The sequence below is a fragment of the Entelurus aequoreus genome, linkage group LG17 (assembly GCF_033978785.1).
Source record: "Entelurus aequoreus isolate RoL-2023_Sb linkage group LG17, RoL_Eaeq_v1.1, whole genome shotgun sequence".
NCBI lineage: Eukaryota > Metazoa > Chordata > Actinopteri > Syngnathiformes > Syngnathidae > Entelurus > Entelurus aequoreus.
Window position 1 is genome coordinate 27,211,881 of NC_084747.1, and position 11,083 is coordinate 27,222,963.

Here is an 11,083-nt window from a genome sequence, read left to right on the forward strand (position 1 = left end):
TCACACACTCTAGGTGTGGTATTGTATCGAAACATGTGCTACATTTTACCAAAAAAATGTGCTGTTTTTACCTAAAAGTGTGCTATATTTTACATTAAAATGTGCTATATTTTATCTAAAAATGTGCTGCATTGTCCCTAAAGAAATGTGCTAAAAAGATTCAATATATTCCCTAAAAATATGCAATAAATTTCCCTCAAATAATGCAATATTTTCTTCCCAAAATATGCTATTTTCCCCCAAAATATTCTATATTTTACCCAAAAATATGCTATATTTTATGTAAAAATTTGCTATGTTTTACCTAAAAAAATATGGTATATTTAACCTAAATATGCTATACATCCCCCCAAAATGCGCTATATTTTACCTAACAATATGCTATATTGTATCGAAACATGTGCTATATTTTATCTAAAAATGTGCTGCATTTTACCTAAAGAAATGTGCTAAAAAGATTCAATATCTTGCCTAAAAATATGCTATAATTTCACCCCAATATATACAAAAATTTTCCCTCAAAATGTGCTATACTTTACCTAGAAATATGCTGTATTTTATGTAAAAATGTACTATATTTTACCTAAAAAATATGGTAAATTTGACCTAAAAATATGCTATATTTCTCCCCAAAATGTGCTAAACTTTACCTAAAAATATGCTATATTGTATTGAAACATGTGCTATATTTTACCAAAAAATGTGCCGATTTGCCTAAAAGTGTGTTATATTTGACATAAAAATGTGCTATATTTTATCTAAAAATGTGCTGTCTTTTACCAAAAGAAATGTGCTAAAAAGATTCAATATCTTCCCTAAAAATATGCAATAATTTCCCTTCAAGATATGCAATATTTTCTTCCCAAAATATGCTATATTTTACCTAAAGAATGTGCTATATTTCCCCCAAAATGTGCTATACTTTACCTAGAAATATGCTGTATCTTACCAAAAAATGTGCTATATTTCCTGCCAAAATATGCAATATTTTTCCCTTAAATATGCTATATTTTACATTAAAAAGTTGCTATATTTTACCCCAAAATTTGCTATATTTTACCCCAAAATTTTCTATATTTTACCAAAAAATTAGCTATGTTTTACCTAAAAATGTGCTGTATTTTACTTAGAAATCTGCTATTTTACCTAAATTTATTTTGCTATATTTTACCTAAAAAAAGCTAAAAATGTGCTGTATTTTACCTAAAGAAATTAGCTAAAAAATGCATGGTCTTCCCTAAAAATATGCAATAATTACCCTTCTAAAATGTACTTTATCTAAAGAAATGCGCTAAAGAATTCAATATCTTCCTTAAAAAGGTGCAATAATTTCCCTTCAAAATGTGCAATATTTTCTTCCCAAAATATGATATATTTTACCTAAAGAATGTGCTATATTTCCCCCAAAAATGTGCTATACTTTACCTAGAAACATGCTATATCTTACCAAAAAAATGTGCTATATTTCCTGCCAAAATATGCTATATTTTACATTAAAAAATTGCTATATTTTACCTCAAAATTTGCTACATTTTACCCAAAAATGTGTTATATTTTACCAAAAATTTGCTATGTTTTTACCTAAAATGTGCTGTATTTTACCTAAAAATTTGCTATATTTTACCTAAATTTATTTTGCTATATTTTACCTAAAAAAGCTAAAAAAAAAAAAAAAAAAGGCAATATATTCCCCCCAAAATATGTCAAAGTTGAATATTTGATGTGTAGTAATTGGAGTCTTGGAAAGGTCAATAATTCATAACGTCAATTTTGATTCCTTATTATTTTTTGAGCAATGACAAAGAGCAGCCTGCATGTTAACTTTGTGATATTAGAGTCAACTTGCAACTTTTTCTCCTCACATTTCACCTGTTTGCTCTTTTATTCCACTTTTTTTTAATGTTATTTTTGTTCGATACTATTTTTAGAATGTGCTGTTTACAAATGGCCCCAAGTGGCACTCGGGACATGCCTGTACTCCCCGTGGTCCTCGTCCTGCACCCCCACACTGTCCCTCATTAGGTGTGGGCCATCAAAGTCTTTGGAGCAAAAAAAAAGTTTGCGCTGCTCGGTGTCCACCACAAGTTCCCAGAGACTTGGCCTGGACTACAAAGTCCCCGACTGGCCTTGAGCTTTGTCAGCTTCACTGCGTAGAGGGACAAAGTGTTGACAAGTCAACATACCCGCATCAATATTACATATTGCGACCTTTCACACCTCCATGGAGGCCATCTTTTTCTCCACGGACCACACGACTGAATTTGGAAAAGTAGAAAGTCTTTCCCCTCCACACTTTCCCCTCCCTCCAGGATCTTTTTCATTTTCAAAACCAGTACAATATTTATTGTAACCATCAGGGCTCCCCTCAATGTTGGTGAACACTAAAGGTCCCGGGGACCCAAAATGGTCTCTGTCAATAAGGTGTTACAAATAAGTCCTTTTTTTTTTAACGCTAAAATATCCATACATCAACTTCAAATCCATCTGTTGACTTAAAGTTGTTTTTTTAAGCCCTTTTTGTCAAAGAAAACCATATTTTCTATTGCATAAACACAAATTATGCAATTTTTTTTTCCCAAAAAATTTGTTTCAAAGTGGAATATTTGCTATATTTTACCCACAAATTTGGTATATTTTACCACAAAATTTGCTATATTTTACCCACAAATTTGGTATATTTTACCACAAAATTTGCTATATTTTACCCCAAAATGTGCTATTTTTTTTTTTACCAAGAAATGTGCTATATTTTACCTAAAATGTGCTATATTTTACCTAAAAATTACTATATTTTACTTAAAAAAAATGCCAAAAAATAAAATAAAAAAAAAGGCAATATATTCCCCCAAAAATAATTCTAAGTGGAATATTTGATGTGCAGTAATTGGAGTCTTGGAAAGGTCAATATTTCATAATTCATATTTGATGTGAAGTAATTGAAGCATTAAACAGGTCAATAATTCATAACACCATTGTTTTTTATTATTATTTTATTTTTTGAACAATGAGAGTTAAATTTAAAAAATAAATATATGGCTAATGGTCTCGGTTTTCCAAAAAGCCTCCACTTTTTTTGTTAAGTTTTTGCTCTTTTATTCCACTTTTTGTTTTATTTGTAATTGTATATTAATTAATTATAAAAATTTAAATGTTTGCACTTTGCACAACTCTAAGCTTCAGCATGACACAATTTATAAATAAAGTTTATAAGCACACGCACGCACGCACGCACACACACACACACGCAATTTTACAAGAACAACAACAAAATTGGCAATATTGTGATTAAAGTCAGAATTTTATATGACAAATGTCACCATTTTACATTAAAAAGTAATAATTTAATGAGAAAATATTGCAATATTACAGAAACAAAGAATATGAGATTGTTCCCAATTTTATAAGAAAAAAGTCGACACATTGTGAGAAAAAGACTGCTTATAGTGAATCATTTAAAAAAAAAAATTTCTTTGTTTGTAATTGGTTTTTAATCTTCATTTACTTCAAGTAATTACATTATTACATTACAGTATATCTCTATTTACATATTTTTTATTTTTTATTTATTTTTTATTAATTCTGGCCAAAGGGGCGCATTTCAAATGTTTACACACACTTGTTATTACATACGTTGGCCAGAGGGGGAGCACATCAAATTTTTACACACACTTGTTATTTCATACGTTGACCAGAGGGTGAGCACTTTTAAAACCGACACACAGTCAATTTGAAAAATCCCTCCTTTTTGGGACCACCCTAATTTTGATGGATTTCACCACCAGGGGTACAAATGAGACATTCTCTATTAGATGCAATGGTTTTCTTTATTCGGACCATGATTTATGTCTTAACTTGTTCACACCTCCTCATATGGAAGCTACATTTCCTTGTTGATGTCTCAAGAAGGGTAGAAATACAAGAACAAACACACAAGCGCACACATTCGTGTATTTGTTACCTTCTTGAGACCTCCGAAAAATGCCTACCTCTTTAGGACCACCCTTTCTAGATACATAAAGATTAGTATTTACAACATTAATAATATATACATACTATGCAAATATAAAAAGCTTGTTGTGAAAAATTAGTTGGAATTTTTACAAGAAAAAGGTCACAATTTCACAAGAAAAACTTAACATTTTGGCAGTAGTATAATAAAAGTTGTCATTTTACTCAACGCAAGTCAACATTTTACCAGAAAAACTGAACATTTGTGTAATAATATGATAAAAGTTGGAATTTCACAAGAAAAGCTGAACATTTGGGCAATTTTACGAAGAGTCGTAATTTTACTTAATAAAAGTCACAATTTTATAAGAAAACCTAAAAATGTTGGCAATATTAAAATAACACAATGTCAAATGTAAAAAAAATGTCACTATTTTACAAGAACAACAAAACAATTGGCAATATTGTGATTAAAGTCAGAATTTTAGATGACAAATGTCACCATTTTGCATTAAAAAGGAATTATTTTACATAAAAAAGTAATAATTTTACGAGAAAATATTGCAATATTACAGAAACAGAAAGAATATGAGAAATTGTTCCCAACATTGTGAGAAAAAAGTTGACACATTGTGAGAAAAAGACTGCTTTGAGTGAATTTTTTTCATTTAAAATGTTTTGTTTGTAATTGTTTTTTAATCTTCCTTATTTACTTCAAGTTATGACAGTATGTCTCTATATACATATTTATTGGATTTTTTAATTGATTGATTCTGGCCAAAGAGGGCGCCTTTCAATTTCTTACACACATGTGTTATTACATATGTTGGCCAGAGGGGGAGCACTTCACATTTTTACATACACTTGTTATTTAATATGTTGACCAGAGGGGGAGCACTTTTAAAACCGACACAAAGTCAATTAGAAAAATCCCTCCTTTTTGGGACCACCCTCATTTTGAGAGATTTCACCACCAGGGGTGCAAATGAGACATTCTCTATTAGATGCAATGGTTTTCCGTATTGGGACCATGACTTATGTCCTAACTTGTTCAGACCTCCTCATATGGAAGCTACTTTTCCTTGTTGATGTCTCATGGGCAGAAATACAAGAACACACACACACACACCAGCGTATTGACTGTTTGAAAATAGCCCTGTCTAAAGTTCTTAGGACTTTTTGGACCCTAAAAGAATCAGAATCGAGTATAATCGTCAGGTGCCCTAATGTTCACACCTCTAACGATTCGATTCAGAATCGATTCTCCATTTAAACCGATTCTCGCAACGTGTTATTTGGTACAATAATTATCATGAAACTTTTACAAAGCAGGTTACAGGTTAGAAAAAACTCATCCTGGCTATATAAAGATGGCCTATACATTAATTCTTAGAAAAACAAATCAAAAAATGTTTAAATTTATTTGTCATCTTTTTTAGAAAATTCTGAATCGAGTTAGTGATGAGTGAAGAATCGATATGAGCGAAAACGCTATGGATAGCTAGGAGACCGAACGGCGCCACGGTTGAAAATAAATAAATAAATAAATACAAATAAAAAAAGAAGAAAAAAGCATTACCCGTAAAACGAAGGACACTGCAGCACCTGTAGTGGGTGAAGGCGTCCAATAGATGGCGCCATTGCACAAACAATAAAACACATTTTCTGCGTATTTAATTGTGTTTCTAAATAAAAAAATATTATTAATTTTTTTCTTATAGCCGTCAGCGAAGAAAAATACATAAATTAGCTGCAACGTCTCATAAGCCCCGACAGGGTTCAAAGTGTAGGGAAAAAGTAGGTACTACTTTAATAAACTGTTTACAAAGTAGAAAAATCTCGATAAACATCTTCAACCTTATTAAAAAACTTTCATCTCATAATGACACGCATAAATTACTTGACTATTAATTTTTTAGAACTTTTTTTTATGTATTTAACAATTATATACTTTTACTTATGTGTTTATTTATCACTATGGTGAGAGTTCAAATAAACGTGTTTACAACAGCTACGATATATGACAAGGGGTAGGCTGGAATAAACTCTGCTTCCTCCTACTCCTTTTTTGAACATTTTGTCATGAAGAAAAAAAAATAAAAAATTGGAAATTTGTGACGTGTGGATCGATACTGAAAAATCGATACCAGATTGTTGGGCTTCATCATAGGACGGAAATGTGGTCATTTCCCAACCAATATTCTACAACACAAATACAACGTTGAAACAACATACTTTTTTGACAATGTTTATTCAATGTTGGGTTCTGACTTTGATTTGACCGTTGAAATTTGGTCATTTCCCAACCAATATTCTATAACTCAAACATAACGTTGAAACAACGTGCTTTTTGACAACGTTTAATCAATGTCAGGATGTGACGTTGATTTGACCATTGAATTTTGGTCATTTTTCAACCAATATTCTACAACACAAATATAACATTGAAACATAATTTTTACTGACACTTATTCAATGTCAGGTTATGACGTTGATTTGACCATTGAAATTTAGTTATTTTCCAACCAATAATCTACAACATGAATTCAACTTTGAAACAGCATGCTTTTTAACAACGTTCAATCAATGTCAGCTTCTGACGATGATTTGACATTGAAATTTGGTCATTTTTCAACCATATTCTACAAACCCCGTTTCCATATGAGTTGGGAAATTGTGTTAGATGTAAACATAAACGGAATACAATGATTTGCAAATCATTTTCAACCCATATTCAGTTGAATATGCTACAAAGACAACATATTTGATGTTCAAACTGATAAACTTTTTTTTTTGTGCAAATAATCATTAACTTTCGAATTTGATGCCAGCAACACGTGACAAAGAAGTTGGGAAAGGTGGCAATAAATACTGATAAAGTTGAGGAATGCTCATCAAACACTTATTTGGAACATCCCACAGGTGTGCAGGCTAATTGGGAACAGGTGGGTGCCATCATTGGGTATAAAAACAGCTTCCCAAAAAATGCTCAGTCTTTCATAAGAAAGGATGGGGCGAGGTACACCCCTTTGTCCACAACTGCGTGAGCAAATAGTCAAACAGTTTAAGAACAACATTTCTCAAAGTGCAATTGCAAGAAATTTAGGGATTTCAACATCTACGGTCCATAATATCATCAAAAGGTTCAGAGAATCTGGAGAAATCACTCCACGTAAGCGGCATGGCCGGAAACCAACATTGAATGACCGTGACCTTTGATCCCTCAGACGGCACTGTATCAAAAACCGACATCTATCTCTAAAGGATATCACCACATGGGCTCAGGAACACTTCAGAAAACCACTGTCACTAAATACAGTTGGTCGCTACATCTGTAAGTGCAAGTTAAAACTCTCCTATGCAAAGCGAAAGCCATTTATCAACAACACCCAGAAACGCCGCCGGCTTCTCTGGGCCTGAGCTCATCTATGATGGACTCATGCAAAGTGGAAAAGTGTTCTGTGGTCTGACGAGTCCACGTTTCAAATTGTTTTTGGAAATATTTGACGTCGTGTCCTCCGGACCAAAAGGGAAGCGAACCATCCAGACTGTTATCGACACAAAGTTGAAAAGCCAGCATCTGTGATGGTATGGGGGTGTATTAGTGCCCAAGGCATGGGTAACTTACACATCTGTGAAGGCACCATTAATGCTGAAAGGTACATACAGGTTTTGGAGCAACAAATGCTGCCATCTAAGCGCCGTCTTATTTCAGCAAGACAATGCCAAGCCACGTGTTACAACAGCGTGGCTTCGTAAAAAAAGAGTGCGGGTACTAGACTGGACCGCCTGCAGTCCAGACCTGTCTCCCATTGAAAATGTGTGGTGCATTATGAAGCGTAAAATACGACAGCAAAGCCCCCGGACTGTTGAACGACTGAAGCTCTACATAAAAGAAGAATGGGAAAGAATTCCACTTTCAAAGCTTCAACAATTAGTTTCCTCAGTTCCCAAATGTTTACTGAGTGTTGTTAAAAGGAAAGGCCATGTAACACAGTGGTGAACATGCCCTTTCCCAACTACTTTGGCACGTGTTGCAGCCATGAAATTCTAAGTTAATTATTATTTGCAAAAAAAAAACAAGTTTATGAGTTTGAACATCAAATATCTTGTCTTTGTAGTGCATTCAATTGAATATGGGTTGAAAAGGATTTGCAAATCTTTGTATTCCATTTATATTTACATCTAACACAATTTCCCAACTCATATGGAAACGGGGTTTGTACAACACAAACACAATGTTGAAGCAACATACTTTTTAACAACGTTTATTCAATGTCAGGTTCTGACGTTGATTTGACCTTTGCATTCCAACCAATATTCTACAACACAAACACAACGTTGAAGCAATATACTTTTTAACAACGTTTATTCAATGTCAGGTTGTGACGTTGATAGGATCATTGAAATTTGGTCATTTTTCAACCAATATTCTACAACACAAATATAACGTTGAAACAACATACTTTGTGACAACGTTGATTCAATGTCAGGTTGTGATGTTGATTTGACCTTTGAATTTTGGCAATTCCCAACCAATATTTTACAATACGAATAGAACGTTGAAACAACATTCTTTTTGACAACGTTTAATCAATGTCAGGTTGTGACATTGAACATTGGATTTTGGTAATTTCCCAACCAATGCACACAAATACAACACATAAACATTCTGAATTAATTTTTTCCATCCATTCATTTTCTAGATAATCTAGAAAATAACTTACTTCACAGATTAATATTTATTTATTTATTTATTTATTTATTTTGATTGTTATTACTTATGAAGTATACTGTGAATAAATTGAGAACAGGAAGTGAACAAAAGTGTTAGCTACTGCTATGTAAAGCAAAATGGGTAGGATTAAATAAGCTCTGCTACTTCCTACTCCTCTTTGAACATGTTGAATAGAGAAACTGGAAATTGTGTGTCATGTTGTATGCATGCATGTGTGATGTATCATGTTGTATGCATGCATGTTCGAAATAAACTCAAACTCAAACTCAACGCAAAAAAAAAAATTAAAAAAAAAAAAAAAAATTAAAAAAAAAAATTATATATATATATATATATATATATATATATATATATATATATATATATATATATATATATATATATATATATATATATATTCTACATCACAAATACAACATTGAAAGAACATACTTTGTAACAATTAATCAGTCAGGTTGTGAGGTTGATTTTGACCATTGAAATTTGGTTATTTCCTAACCAATATTCTATGACACAAATACAAACGTACAACGTTGAAGCAACATACTTTTTAACGACGTTTATTCAATGTCAGGTTCTGACGTTGATTTGACCATTGCATTCCAACCAATATTCTACAACACAAACACAATGTTGAAAGAACATACTTTTTGACAACGTTTAATCAGTCAGATTGTGACGTTGATTTGAACATTGAAATTTGGTCATTTCCCAACCAATATTCTACAACACAAATACAACGTTGAAACAACATACTTTGTAACAACGTTTAATCGATGTCAGGTTGTGATGTTGATTTGACCATTGAAATGTTGTCATTTCTTAACCAATATTTTACAACACAAATACAACGTTAAAACAACATACTTTTTAACGTTTATTCAATGTCAGATTCTGACGTTGATTTGACCATTGCATTCCAACCAATATTCTACAAGATAAACACAACGTTGAAACAACATACTTTTGAATGACGTTTATTTAATGTCAGGTTGTTACGTTGATTTTACCATTGAAATTTGGTCATTTTTCAACCAGTATTCTACAACACAAATACAACGTTCAAGCGACATACTTTTTTAACGTTTATTCAATGTCAGATTCTGATGTTGATTTGACCATTGCATTCCAACCAATATTCTACAACACAAATACAACGTTGAAACAACATACTTTGTAACAACGTTTAATCGACGTCAGGTTGAGATGTGGATTTGACCATTGAAATTTGGCAATTTCCCAACCAATATTCTACAACACAAATACAGCGCTGAAACAACATGCTTTTTGACAACGTTTAATCAATGCCAGGTTGTGATGTTGATTTGACCATTGAAATTTGGTCATTTCCCAACCAATATTCTACAGCACAAATACAACATTGAAACAAAATACTTTTTAATGACGTTTTTTCAATGTCAGGTTGTGACATTGAACATTGAATTTTGGTCATTTCCCAACCAATACACACGTACAACACATAAACATTCTGAATTTATTTCATTCATCCATTCATTTTCTAGATAATCTAGAATACAACTTACTTCACCGATTATTATTTATTTGTTTATTTTCATTGTTATTACTTATGGAGTATATTGTGAATAAATTGAGAACAGGAAGTGAACAAAAGCAACTGCTGTGTAATGTGGATCCAACGTTGGACATAAACATAGTCTTAATTTACAAATACAACTATTTGGTAATAATCAACGTTGTTTCAATGTCTTGTGTCTGCCGGGTTAAGAATCGGTACAAATAGGAAATCGCGGTTCATTCGAAAATGAATTATGACACCCATACTTGACGGTAGGGATGGTGTTCCTGAATTATAAAAGCTCGGCGGAAGCACATTTTGTAAAAAACAAAAACAAAGACATTTCAGAGCAAAAGCACTGAAAATGGACAATTGTGTCTCTTTCGGAGCAAGCAGGAGCTTGAAGAAGCAAATATCTTCACGTGGCAAAAGATTCGGAACTGAACACCACAAATGTTTCACCGCACTTTCTCGGAGTGGAAAAGAAGCAGGGAGATGTTTACCTTGTTGAAGAGATGTCCAATGTGAGCTCCAGCAGATGCCAGCAGGGACACCTTCTACGCCCGCCTGGTCAGGGTGTCCGGGGAGGGGTGGTTCCCCTCCCCACCCTTCCCGCCCCCTGCCCCAAATCACATCCCACCCTCAGCCCCCCCCCTCATGCTATTGTCCTTAGTGGCCATTGTGCATTCTTTCAGTGCCTATCTGCTGCCGGCCCGTATCATGGCGGATAAAAGAAGAATTGGGAGTTTCCTCAGCGTTTTGCCGGCAAATAAGCAATGATAACAGATTTGGTGCAAGAAATAATAAAATCAGTGATAAGCATGAAACAAGTAAGGAGCTTACAGACATGCGGAGTGGGG

At 33.0% G+C, this 11,083-nt stretch overlaps 1 protein-coding gene across 5 annotated transcripts in view; it reads right to left on the minus strand.

The window, feature by feature from the left end:
* The window catches only part of tncb (tenascin Cb), a 232,461-nt gene extending 221,709 nt beyond the window's left edge, over window positions 1-10,752 (minus strand). For all 5 annotated transcript variants that reach the window (XR_009821700.1, XR_009821701.1, XM_062025419.1 and 2 more), the window contains exon 1: window positions 10,727-10,752. The gene's annotated coding sequence lies outside the window, so the exon portion shown is untranslated. The remainder of the gene's footprint in view (window positions 1-10,726) is intronic.
* Window positions 10,753-11,083: the final 331 nt, after the last annotated feature.